Source organism: Atractosteus spatula, chromosome 3 (genome assembly GCF_055471065.1).
Source record: "Atractosteus spatula isolate fAtrSpa1 chromosome 3, fAtrSpa1.hap1, whole genome shotgun sequence".
In the NCBI taxonomy this organism is placed as follows: Eukaryota; Metazoa; Chordata; class Actinopteri; order Semionotiformes; family Lepisosteidae; genus Atractosteus; species Atractosteus spatula.
This window is the reverse complement of record NC_142708.1, coordinates 10,222,010-10,236,786: the sequence shown is the minus strand read 5'-3', so window position 1 is coordinate 10,236,786 and position 14,777 is coordinate 10,222,010.

Sequence of the window (14,777 nt, the reverse complement as noted above, 5' to 3'; positions counted from 1 at the left end):
AGCCCCTCTTGCTTTGGCTAATGAGACTGTACATGACTCAACTTGTAGAAAATAACTGAACAAGAATGATGTCCATGGAGGAAAAGCAAGGAGAAAACCACTTTCTAACAGAAGAACCTCATCTCAACTGTCAAGCAAGGTGGTGGGAGTGTGATAGTTTGGGGCTATTTTGTTGCCTAAGGATTTGGATGGCTTACCTTCATTGACACAATCACGAATGCTGTATTGTATCACAAGATTCAAGAGGAGGATGTCAGCCTCTCCAAGAGAATGGCTGCAGAAGAAGAAATGCAGTGTTTTACATGGACCTAGTCAAAGTCCAAACCTAAACACCAGTGAAACGTGATGGACGTGATGTGACCTGTTCATGCGAGGCAGCTCTCAGATGTCAGAGATGTGAAAGAATTCTGTAAGAAGGAATGGGCCAAAATCCCACAAAAACTGAATATTTAGTTTAGTTGCAGTCCTCGCTGATGAAGTGAGGGCCACCAGTTACTGAATGTAAAGATTCACATATTTTATCACACATGGTTATTGATTGTTGTATCATTTGAGGATAAATCAATGTCGAAAGGTGAACTTTATTATAAGGACTCAGATTAAAGTATAATAATAAAATTTTAGGTTTCAAATATGTGAAATACATGAAAATCCTAAGGAGCCCACAGTTTTTTCTTGGTACTGTAGTAAATGTGATCACACTGAAAGTGAGTGCAACTTCCATCCAAGGGCTTTCAGGCACAGTTGACCTGTGCAATGGGAGTTAACTGAGTAAGTCTATTACCAGCAATAAATATCCTGTGTTTTGACCTTGCTTGGCTGGATTGAATGCTTTAAACATACAAATATCCCATTAAAGCTGTGTGATATTGTTGGCTTAATGAATTTCCCAGCTTTAAACATTTGTGTGTCCCCATAGCAACAGTATTTCCCACACTGCCAAGCAGGTCCAGAAAAGTTTCTACAATTGATATCAACTCCTAACACGCCTCCAGGGTGATCTTTTTCCCTTATTTCCTGAGTACTTTCCTTCCACAGCAAAAAAAAGCCAGAACAAACAAAATACATGAAAAGCATTCCTTTTTATGAGACATACCACTAAGGCTTTGATGTTATTAGCTGTCATGAATTAAGATTCCCAATTTCTATAAATTTGAAATACACAACTTATAAATACTTGAAAAATACAACGTTCTTAAATCGAAAATGCAACTCTCTTCAATTAGTTCTCATTAAAAAGAGAAAATACTTGAATGAAAGGTCATCCTCTTATTTTTGCTTCATGTATTGCTCAAGTAATAGCAGCGAAGGCTACAGAGAATTAGAGTTTTGTATTTCTAATTTAATGATTTTGTTAAGTGGCTGTAATGTAATTTTACATTGTAATTTTAGTACAACCAACCAAACACGATGTTATTTGAAGCAACACATTACATGATACCATGTAGTACAAGCAAGCACGGTAAAAAATACTTTAAAAATGGTTCTCAGGGAGAGCGAGTCAATTGATGAACTGCAATGGTAAATTTGAGTATGTAATCCTCCTGTGGTAGTCAATGCCTCCCTTTATACATAGCAGATTCATTTTCATGTTTAGGCATAAATACATCAAACTATTTCTTCACCCACTAATATATTAATACTAATGGCAATACCTTGAAGTTAATGGAGTTGTAAAACTTTTTTGACCTGAAATCTAGTTATACATTATAAAGTCACACTTTAAATTCTCACCCAAATGCTTACATCCCTCATGAAAGCAATTTTTCTGAGAAATGAATGATATTTTGAAATAACAAACAATGCGGTGCTTAAACTGGCGATCGTGAAAAGTGAAAGGTATAGTGTGAAAACGAATTGAGAGGTTTACTTATGAGCTTTAAAATTACTGTTGAAGGTATTGGTATTTGTTTTACTGGGCTTCTACACTCTGAAATGTATTGGTAGTCTGCTTGGCTTCTGCACACTGAAAAGTACAGTACAGGTATTTAGGCTTTTTTACTGAAAGGTATAGATAGTTTTTATATTGGGCTTCTGCATTAATAGGTTAGATGTGCTACAAATTACTAGAAGTTAGATGGTTTCCAGTGTAATTATTTTAATCAATGTGTAAGTCGTAATGTAAAACGTTGTCAGTTGACTTAATGCAAGTGCCTTCTATATGATACCTACGATAACTTGTGCTATGTGTCGTTTCCTACAAGCCAGGACCAGATTTGCTTTCTTGCTCTCTTCTCAAACAGGCAGCTCTTCTAACTCCAATTCTCCACAGAAAACAACCAGCTCCGCTCCTGTCATGCTGTCTCTTCTTTTTTTTTTCAGTTCTTTTGATGTCATCAACCCTCCCTGGAACTACCAACTGTAGTCGCTTCATCCCTCTTTTCCCTCCCCTTTTCTCTTCTCCAAATTCCACTTGCCTTGCTCTGTTCTCTCCCTTCCCCCTTTTCTTTCTATTCCTCCCACCCACCATGCCTATGGCTCCGGTGCAGATTCATCGTTTCCTGCTCTCCCCTTTCTCCAGTCCTCCTTTTTGCTGTCCCTCCAGGAGCCCCTATAGTCACTAAAGCCCTCTCTCTCTCATAGGTGAATAACATGGCAATGGTCTGCACAGGGTTCAGGCTTCCCTGTTCACAGCCCTCACTATCCCTGGTGTCCTAATCCCAGTCCAAACCCTGGCTGCTATGGCAATGGGTTTTTTCCCCACCCCATTGCCCTTTACCCCCTCATTGGTTTGGTGTCCAACATGTTGGTGTCAGCCCTCGACTCTTTCGCCTCCCAGCTTCCGCATTTGAATGTACTGTAGCTGACATTTCTTCTTCTTTTGGTGAATGTGTTTTCATTCATCTAGTTATAGCAAACTTCAACAACAGGTATCCCACTTTGCATGTTCTATCCAACTTCCACATCAGGTTAATGTCTTGGGTTGCTGCAGTGTCTTGCGCTGACCACAGTTTCAGTCTCAAGCTAGTAAGACCTGCTAGTGCTGCTAGAAGCAAGGTCTGTCACCTGTTTGCTGACTTGCTTTCCTTCACCTGCATCCTACATGTTCCTGTTTCACTTACTTTCCATCAGTTCTTCACTCTGATACAGTACATTGCATATCTGAAACTACTGGACCAAACAAGTGCAAGCCTGCATCATAAGTGCTTCTCATTCGTTCAATACTACAGAAACAGTCTGCTCAGTTCATGCAAAACTTATCAGCTGAACCAACTCACTCTTCTCTCAGTGATTGAAATCTGCTTCAGTGTTTGGATGATTCCTCTGGTAGACTGTGAAAACACTGATCTTTGGCCAGGGCTATCATTTCCTCAGCCAGGCAAGTTTAGCCAAAGTATTCCTTATATTCATTGTCTCATTTCATCATTAATAGAGTTTGACCAAACTACCAAATTCCTGCTTCTTGCTTACTCAGCATAAATATGTGGTGCTCAAATTTCTCTTTGGCCCTTTTACAGAATGTGAACTTTTGCACACTTTCATTTTAGTGGCTCGTATCTGTAGTAAAGTGTTGAGGTTTTATTGAAAGATGGCAAAACGTTCTTTTAGTTTTGTTTCTATATATATAAAAAAAAATTACCAGGTTTTTGAAGACTATTCAAAGTATTCATGCCTACACATAACCTATTGGCAATTAAATATGAAAATGTCTGTACTGAAATATTTCCAAAGGATTTGAATTTAAATTAATTTAAGTCTTTGCAACAGGGATCCAGCAGTTCATTTTTTCATTTCTAATGCAACTCCAAAGAAGAAAATTCCTACTCTGGTTCTGATTATTTTATACTAAGAAGGAATGGAGTAAAGCTGAAAAATACAAAGGAGCAATACAGTCTACCCTAGCAAGAACCAACTGTATTACTGCTAGAAATTCAATATATTAAAACTAACATACTCGCTTTTGTTAGTTTTTGTAAGATTTGATACAGAGGATAGATGGCACACTATTGTGTAGGCTTACAGAGTTTTACAAAATTTGGTCTATGAGTTATACTCAAACAACCCTGTAGCAAGATCCCATATGACTGTAAATGAAAATTAGGGAAAGCAGCATATGCAAAAAGTTTTGAAAACGTGGATTAAGAAGAGAGGATTCTGATGAAAAGAATAGGTGGAAATATCCTTCATTTAAAAAGCTTGCTTCATGATCTCAAGCAGAAAGCCTTTAATTAGACGGCCTCCAATAAACCTCGCAGTTAATCTTACTGGAGATGCTGAAGGCAAAAAAAGAACTCGTTCAATTGGTTTCATTAGAAAATATATAATAGAATAATAAAATTAAAAAGGTATAAAATGGGGTTGCTAATTAGCGGAACATGATTGATATATCTGGACGCTGGGTTTTTGATCCTCAAACAAATGCAGCTCCTTGTTAAGAGGCTTTTTAATTGATGCACAGAGAGGTATTAGATGATGTTGAAAATAATTACTCCAAAATTATTCATGCGTTCAGCTGAACATAACAAATGAAGTTTGGGCTCTGGATCTGGCAGAGTGGACGCGCGTTAATTAATAAAGGGGGGGTGACAAAAAAACAAACATCTTGGAAGAGATTTAACCCAGTGTTGCCTAGAAGACAGCCAAATGATTGCAGCCCATAATGAGCCTGTCAGCAGCCACTCAATCTACATGCAACCAATACACTGACATCAGCAGAATCCGATTTGTGCAGTGGAAGATGTGCTTTGTGTTTGACTTAGTAGTTATCAGAGGGTGTTTAATAAAATGACTGTTCAGCTGGACTTGATGGTAATTGAGAGTCATTTCGCGAAGAAGGAGTAAAATCCGCATCAGTTTTACAAAAGTGAAACAGAGCAATTAAGTCCTGTCGACCAGCTGCTTCTTGGATGTAGTTCCTGCATCTAAAGGCTAATATCAAACTATATAAAGAACGCCACTGTCACCTTCCCAGTGAGAAAAAAAAACTGAAAAGGCATTTGTGCTTCAATATTAGAGTACTGTGGATAAAAATGACAAAATGAAAGATTGCAAAAAATCTACTGAAGTAACCAATGCTCACAACACTTTTTTAATTTCCTTGAATAGCCCACTCTAACAACCCAATTACAGAATTTTGCATTTTGCATTATTATTTCGACCCTAAATGTGGTGCACCATTCGTGAAACTGCAAAATGATGCATACACATTTTTTTTCAACTTCATATTTTATTCAAAACCTGAATGCTCAAACTGTAAACCACTAAGGGTAAGGTAAGATATTGTAAATGTTGAAATCTTTCCACAAATTCTCAATGGGATGTAAATTTTACCAGTAATTGGGCCACTCAAGGACATTCAATTTCTTATTTTTAAGTCACTGCAGTGCATGCTTGACCTTGTGCTGTAGATCATTGTCCTGCTGAAGGTGAATTTTTGTCCCATCATAGGTAAGAAGCAGGTTTTCGTCTATGATTTCTCAGTACTTTGCTCTATATACTGTACGTGCCCATCAGTCTCGATAAGCTTCCCAGTCCTAGCTGATGACAAGCAGAACTATAACAAAATGCCGCCACAAGCAAGACAGTGTTGACTGAGAGTTTTCTGACCACAAAACACCCTTTGCAGTTTCAGTTAGGTGCTTTGATGTAAAGTATGCAGGATTTGAGATATTGATTGATTTGCTCCATACAAGCTCCCATTGTGGAGTTCACCCGTGGACATTTTCTCCCATCTAAGCCACTGAACTCTGTAACTCTTTTAAAGTTGCCATTGGCCTCCCTAACCAGTTTTCTCCTTGCCCTGTGGCTCAGTTTGGAGATGATCCTGATCTGCTCAGTGGAGTCTGGATGCCTGCTACTTCTTAACAGGATTACCTTGCTCAAAGAGAAGAGATATTAACCATTTTCATACTGGTTTTAGACCCATCTCTTGACCTGTAACTTTACACAACTTTGTCCCTGAGTTGTTTTGGTCTTTGCACAGTTATATTTGCTTGCAACTGACTACCTGATTGACGGAGCTTACATTTACTGCATGTATGTGAACCGCTATTACTTCTTGGTGTGTTTTGTGGAGGTTAGGTAAATAGCATAACAATACTACCTTCTAATTCCAAATGTCATTACTACAAGCTTTAAAGCAACACAATCTGAAAACTGCAAGGGCCTAAATAGTTTTATAAGGCACCGTATGTGATAAAAGATTTCTGACTGTCTTATTTCTACAGTTAATCGTACAGCAAATCAGAACAGAGTTTGGTTAATAAATGTATATTTAAAAAATGTATAAAAAAGGAACGAAAGCAGCCCAAAAATACATAAATGTTTTGTAGCTCGGAAAAAATGCTAAGAACGGGAGTGAAGCAGAAAGAAAAAACATTGAAGGCTGTGAATGAGTGGCTTATTGCTCTATTTATAGGTATTGCAGTATGAGAAGGCATCAATGGGCATTAAAAAGCAGCAGATGTCAGAAGAATCTTACATCACTGAGACAGGATGACAAGTGGCTGAAGGCTGGAAAATGGGCAACAGTTTTATTTCTTCATATTTTTTTTCTTTGTCTCATTCTCCTTTTTTTAGTATCCCACAGACTGCAGGGCTTTGATTCTTTGCAAATGCCCTTCTGTGAGGAGAAAGGTTAAAATCAACAACAATATAAAAATACTGTATATATATTTCTGAAGCATTCGGAGAGCACTGATAGACAGCAATGTAAATTTAGCACTCCACTTTTATGTACTACTTAGATTATAAGGATTTAAAGGATTCGTTTAATTATCATCAATATGTTTTTAAAGGGTAGCATAGTAGCTTGGTGGTGAGCATCGCTGCCTTGCAGCTCTGAGGTCCTGGGCTTAATTCCTGGGGTGCTTTCTGCATGGAGAAGATATGTTCTCCCTGTGTTTGTGTGGGTTTCCTCTAGGGGCTCTGAGTTCTACCCACAGTCCAAAACCATACTGGTAGGAAAATTGACCCTGACATGAGTGTCGGTCTGTGCCCTAGAATGGACTGGCATCCCATCACAGAAGGGTGTTTCCTTCTTGGGCCTGTTGCTTGCCCAGATCTGGCTCTGGCTCCTCTGTGACTCTGAATTGGGAAGAGTTTAGAAAGTGGATGGATGGATGTGATCTAAATCAGTACTCTCTCAGCCCTCAGAGGGATATGAAATTCACCTGGCTTTGACAATTATCACAAATGCAGGGGTGTAGAAAAATAACTATTAAAATAAACAGTTTTGTCATAAAAGATGATTAACTATTCATGGAGAGTACCATACAGTAGATCAGCTGTAAGAGAAGAATGTACTGTGCTGAAACTTTGATCTGGATGTATTTCTTTCTTTTTTAGCATCAATCAAATAAACTTTTTCTTCCATTTCCTACTTAGGACTTACACTGCTCTGAGAGGTGTTTGTCCCTTAACTGGTTTAAAACTGGTTTAAAAATGTGTCATATAATTGTACTTTAATCGAATTATTTTTCATGAGTAATAACACCTTAAAGGAAAATGTGGGTTTGGATGTTTTTGTTGAAGTTAGGCAAAGGAAGCTTCAGGTTAACCTGCTTGACTGAGGTTCGACCACTGGACCATAGGTCAAGGAGGTTAGGGCCTTTTAGCCAGATTCCCATTCATCACTGGTGTGAGCACCATAGCAATAGCAACCCTTAGTCTGGACACTCACACCCCATGTTTAGCAAATTCCCAGCAATGTTAATTTTGTTTAAGTTCTTCTTAAACTGTGGATGGGTTCTGGCATTCCACTGCTCCAAGCACGGTCATTCCAGGACCAGACAAGTAGCCATTTGTGACACCCCTGGGCTTCACAGGGACCTAAGAGAAGCTGTGTTGTAATCCTAACCTGATCTCAAACCTAACCTTAACCGTAATCTAAACCATAGAACAGAGGCCATAACCCAAACTGTGAACCAAAAGACCACATGCCAACAACCTACGTCAGAACACACCCATCACCATAAACCACAATTATAGCCTTCACCTGCAACTGTGAACCACATAACCAGATCTATAAACACATGTCCATATACTGGAGGAAATTCCAGGGTTCTTGGTAACTGGGGTTCCATCCCTGGGGAACTATCCTGCTCTCCAGGCAGTAATTAAGTGTATCCCTTGGGAGAGCCACCTACATTTCACACTTCAGCCTCCTAACCTAACCAGCTGTGTCTTAACTTGAACCCATCTAAATACATATCTTCTACCAGTAAGCTCTCCCTCCCTTCTGATGTTCACCCTGTCTGTGTGTCTCTTAACCATATATAACGAAACCACTTAATGAGTGACAACTGCAGCAACATGCTGTTCCCACGAACTAATGTGTACGTTTAACTTGCATGCACACATTTGCACTAATCTCCTTAAAACTCTAACACAATCATCAAACTTTAATGCTTAATAATGATAATATTAATTAACCCCAATCATCCCCAATCTGCCAATTCTCCACCCAAAGCTGCCCTGTTACAGACCCCCATGCAGAATGAGGAGTTAATCCAGGGGTACAGTAGTTCCAAAGTGGTGATGTAGTTGAGAATGCATGCAGAAAGACATACAGTATATTTCAATGGTATGTTATGGTATTGTATGTGTAGCTTTTTAAAAAGTGGTATCATGGGTTATTAGGGAGTTAGAGTAGCACAGCTCAAGGACAACAAAATTCCATTGATTACATGAAGAGAAAACAACTTTAAATGAAAAATGTACTTCAATACTTGCTAAAAAAGCACAGTCCAATGGCAAGGAATAACCCTGTTATAAGGTGGGAGAAAGCCCAGATGAGCATCCAGATACATTCCCAAACCTTAATGGGGATATTCAGAAAATGTCTGAAAGCTGAAAGTCTGAAGGAACTCATTATTTTAAGTCTGGAACAGTAAAAACTATAAGAGGACCAAATTCAGGTAGTATTTGGGATCTTTAAAGGCATTAACCAAGACAACCCAATGGAATTCTATAATCCAACAATTAAACTTGAATCAGAGGATACTAATGGAAATTAAGAACAGAAGGCTATTCTTTACACAAAAGGTTGAGAAACAAAAACAACTCCAAAACAAGTTACCCAGCCATGTTGTCAAAGCTGTTATCCCGTCTTTCAAGAAACCAATGGACAAAATACTTGGATCCATTAGCTACTAGCAGTCCAAATCAACAAGGTGGGCTTAATGGCCTCCTTATTTCTCATTTTTGTGGTGTTCTTGAATTGTACATATTTTGTTTCAGTGAGTAGTCTTCAGACATTTTTATTTTTAATTAAAATTGCACTCAAGAATGGGCTAACACACACATAGCTATTCAAAAACTTAAATGGAGTGGTTAGGTTTTTTAATTAGAGTTCTATGAAATGATTTTTAGCCACTGTTGAAAAAGAGTGATTATTTTTCCAAATGTACCAAAGCTACAGTACAGAATAGGAAATGATGGACCTCAAGGTGCACCTTCAATGTTTGTGAAAACAAAACGATTACAGGTATGACTCAGAAAGGTAATATCAACCCACAAAATATAATTTTTTGTCTAATAATGAAATTAATGCTTATCCTAAAAAGCTATCAGCGCACATTTAAGATCAATGCTCTGAGTGTTGTCATGAGGCTACTAGACAGATATTAAATTAGGAATTGGCATTCTGTAATATGTAAATTAAAAGCCTATAAAGCCTAATGAACATGGACCTCTGTCCTCTAGAGTACTGACCTATAAAGGAAACCAACTAGAGTCTTTAGAAAACTGGATGGCACTGATAAACTATGCTTCTCTCTATAAAGGAGCTTACGCTATAGGTTTTTAAAAAACAAAAAATCATCAGGGACAGCACTAATCAACCAAGAGTTATAAAAAGGACTGCAACATTATTTGAAGATTTTTTTTTCTGGATCTGTTTTCAAGCAGCTATTCAATATCTAACAAATAGCATCTGAATGCTGTGAGGTACAGATGGACAGTGTAATGTGCCTGATGGCACACATTCTTCTTATTCACATGAATTTGTAGGAAGACATGGAACAATGAAATAGCATAGCTACTTACATTTGATATACATTTTTAAACACATACAAATGCCTTATTTGGCACACTAAACTAAGCATTACCCAGTAAGTTTCAAATAGAAATAGTAGCTTGGCAGGGTGCACTTGGACCACAGCAAGATGAAGTGTGTACCTCCTTGAGTTATGAATCACTAAATCAATAATGCAGTACTTTGCTTTGGAGTGTTTATACAGAGCCAGACATTTTTATTTTTATTTTATTTCAGCCATGCACATTTCTTCATTTTCCTCTGGGTGAAACAGAACACATTTTACAATTTAATAAATGGTTTGTTGTTTTCCATCTGCATTTCTTTTGAACTTACATCTGTGGCAAGAAATGCAGTGAAAGGTCTGAAGAATAAAAAGCATCCACTACCTATTCTATTTTTAAAAACCAAGCAAGTCACAAAAGGGACATGTATCCTATGAGTTAAATGTTGGGAAAATGTTAAAATGTTTCTATTTTGGAGCATTACTGTAGACAAATGATGTCATGAGCATTTACAAAGTGAAAACGTTCATAATTTCCACATTCCTTTATTGGCAGACACACAAAGTCAGAACCATAAATAAGGCAACACAAAAACAGAGACCTTGAGCACAATATCCAGCTAAGCCTTCTAATCATATCAGCCACAGATATTTTCCTTTTAATAAACACCACTGTCTCATCAACAAAGAGTAAAAAGTGCATATGATTACTTTCATAATAGTTAGCTGCTGTTTTTAAAGACTGTATCGTTTATGTTGTTTGTATCCTGTACTTTACCCTATTGCCGCGGTCTCAGTTTTAAATTTCCATTATACTTGGACAGTGAGATAATAAAGCTGAATGTCATCTGTCATCAATGGCTGTAGTTCTTTGTTTTCCCTTTTGATCTCACAGCTGTGTCTGACCCCATGGACCATCATTGCTAGAGCAGGTTTGAAATGGTTTGAGTCTTATTTGTGAAACCTGGAATAATTTGTTGTCGTTAATAATTGTAAATCTAAAATTGTCCCACTCTCTTCAGGTGTCCCCCATGGCTCTATCTTAGGCTCCATTCTCTTTTTACTTCATTTGCATCCATATGGGCATCTTATTGGCAAAAAGGGTGTCTACGTTCACTGTTAGGCTGATGACATGCAGTTTTACATCTCTATCTCTGTGTGACTGATCTCCATTCTGTCAAATTGTGTTAGTTAAATTCAGGCCAAGTTTAGCTACAATTTCCTCCCTTTAAATGTGACAAAAACTGAGGTGATGTGCATAAAATCCAGGTAAAATGTATCTCTTTTCTTAAATGTTGTTCTACTATGAAAAATCTTGGGGTCTTGGTTGATACCGAGCTCTGTTCTGATGCTCAGAGCCATCTGTAAAATCCTTTACTTTCACCCCAGAAACATTGCCTCCATTTGGTCTTTTCTTGGTTACACTGCTACATAAATCCTGATTCTTGTCTTCATCACATCTTGTCTAGATTGCTGCAATAGTCTTTACAGTCTTCAAGTGGTCCAAAACTCAACTGATTAATTTCTAATGCGTTTAAAGCCACATCACCCCAATTTTGACATGTCTTCTCTGGCTCTCTATTACCCAGCACATTCAGTTAAAAAATTACTTTTTACTTTTTAAATCCCCACACACCACATGCCTGTAATACTTAGCACCTCTCATTACTCCGTATACAGTATACTAATCAGGGCCTTAGTGCCTTGCTGAAGCACGTCTTTTAACAGTACATTGTTATACTATAGGTACAAGCTTCTCAGGGTGTGCATGTTCTGCCTCCTCTGGAACTCATTCCCTGCCACTCTGAGAAGTGTAAACCCTTTTAGTCTTTAAATCCAGACTCAGGGCATATCTGTTTAGTCACTAAACATGCTACCTCCTGGTAAAGAGATATTAGACTGTAATAGTACATACAGCACTGCACAGGTAATGTGACAAAGAGCTTCCTTTGATACACTTATTGCATAACTTGCTTTTTTCCTATTTGTACACGTGTATATTTATACACACTGCACGTTTCCTAACTTGCTCCATATTCTCATCATCTAGCTTGATAATTGTGGTCCGTCATCCCAGAGCACTTTAGCAGCAAAAGACTTATTAGCATATTTATCTCCATTATTGTTATTATTAATATTGTTGTTAACAATGTATTGTTTTTTGTTCTTGTATTTTTGAACTCATAGTTTCTTATGTATTACCTTTTGTTGTGGATACATAGTAGTTCTTTGTTGCTGTGTTTGTAGTTTTGTGTCCTGTCTTTTTTGTCAGGTTACAGATCCAAACTCATCTGTGGATTCGTACCTTACAGTGCTGGTCAGATCTTCGAGTACTCATGGCTGTCTGACAGACTCAGATGAGTGACACATTCATGTCTTATTTCTGACTTCTGTGTTTCATTTTTGTCCATGTGTCGTTTCAGAACTTAAGTTTTCATTAATGCCCGATCTGAAACTGTTGGTGGTGAGTTCCATGCAGATAACAGGTTGGGATACTTTCTACCACCTGTCTTCTCTCTTTCTTTTGCAAATAGCTTTACACAAAAATTAAAATTGATCTTTGGTTTACAGAAATACTGTCACAATCGCTAACCCCTCCTCTTAAGGGCGCTCCAGCCCTTCCTTGTTCCCTCCCATTGTCTGCACCTGTTCCCTATTCCCGCTCCCCCTTAAAAGCCAGACACGGACTTCACTCCTGGTTCCTCATTCCTGGTTCCTGGTTGATCATTGATCCTGCTGTGTCTGGCTTCGTTATGGTTTTAACTTTCTGTTCCTGATCCCCTGCCCCGCCGGTCCCGACCCGGCTCATGATTTTAACCCTTGGATGGATCTCCTGGCCTTGGACTCTACTCTCCTGTTTGGATTCCCCGTTTGGACTTTGGCTTTGTTTGTTCACCCGGACTCACTTCCCCAGGACACCTGCTCACCTCGGACACGCCCCCCTGTATCCTGACCCTTTCCTGCATGACTTTCTCCCTCGTGTATCTTCACTATTCCGGATCGCGTCGTCCGCATAGGGCCCGGAAAGAACTGCTACGTGACAAATACAGCATTAATGATGAAAAACCATCAAATATCTAGCTTCACTTTTCAGGAAATTAATTTGTTTAAATCTGCTTGCTGTGTTATTTATTGTATTTGCAATAAAACAGGGCTTTAAAAATATTCCCCCTCTAAAAAAAGGAGGGTCACTTTCACAACTACTCTAATCTCGAATAAATGTTTCAAGGCTTAATTCATAGATTTGACCAAGTACCAAACTCAGAATCACAATTACAAGCAACTTAGGAAAAGAAAACTTAATCACATTCACAGATGACTGCGTGGAAGAAAAGGCGGACAAAGTTCATTTCTGAAGGAGACACTACAAAGAACAGCAGTATAAAAGTAGAAAACTCAGGTTTCACGATGTACAAAAATAAAACTGAGAAAGAGTGAAGTTCTTGGAGCAAGTTAAGCAACAGTATTTAGGCATTTAGAACAAGAAACAAATCTTTTGGTCTTGTTTGTATTGTTGAACTGCCTGGATGAGCCACTGTGGAAGAAAACAGGAAAATGTACTGCAAACTGAGGAAAAAACATCTGTGCTGAAATGAAACATTTTCTGTGCTTTATTGTGACAATGGAATAAGAGAAAGAGCAGGAGGAGTGAGTCATGTTGAGATGATACACCATAATAAAAGAAAGACAGGCATCTGAAAGATAAGTATTTGGTCAGTATTGTGAAGAAATTTAAAAATGAAGGTACAATACGAGATGTGAACCTATGTTCACTAGAACTGTCGCAAATCGTATATGCCCTAATGATTTTAATGGACCTTGTGACAGTCAGCGAGGGTAGGTAATTTTAAAGACATTTCTGAAAAACAGCTAATACGATCATCTCCTTTGGCATCCTCCAGCAAGCCAACAATATACAGTGCAAGTTAAATCAACAGCTCCCATTCTCTAATTTGGCCAGATAGGATTTAAGAAAGGTTAGCTCCATCACTGAGTTGCTAATGCTGTCATGCCTTTTGGATCTTTATCAACAGAACAGAAGACTGAAGCTGAAATCTTCCCTTCCAATTTGAAGCAAGACTGGATTGACCTCAAAGCAGTGCAGATAGTTTTAACATCTATTAAGAGGAAGGGTTTTACAATGTTCCTGAGCCGATTCAATAAAATTCCTGTGCACCAATAAAAGCTGTGGACCAGGGACTAAAAGTGCCAATCTTCTTTCCATTTGACTACAGCCCTGGTACAGTAAGGGGAGAATGAAGACATTTCAATGCGTTCTTTTGCCATGGCCATCCACCAGAGCCAATGATTCTGTGACATGCCAAGAGAACCACACAACACTGATTTGAGGAGCTGCATATGTGTCTCTGTGAAGTCTCTGCATGTTTGCGGGCACCTGGAATGTGCCAGAATTTTCTGTTTCACTTTCAGGGAAGCCAAGGAAAAGATGAGTCTTAAACTCACACAACTGTGGAGATCAACCTCTGAGCAAGGTGTATTACTTGTTGATCCAGTTGGAAACCCCCCAGAAATGGGGTTTCTAGCATCAAAGCAGATTCTGGTATGGAAATAAATGTTCTACACTAAGGTATGTGATTGCACAAGATTCCCCCTCTCCTGTCATGGAGCTGGCAATGTGCAGTGAAAAAGCAGACCTCGCACATAGCTCTACTATCTTCAAAAGAAAGAGCGAGGAACGTAGCACAACCTGTCCCAACTCCAACCTTCCTCCCAGTGGTGCCAGCCGAGTGACTCAAAATTACAACACCTACAGACTGGAGAGCACAAACAGAAAAA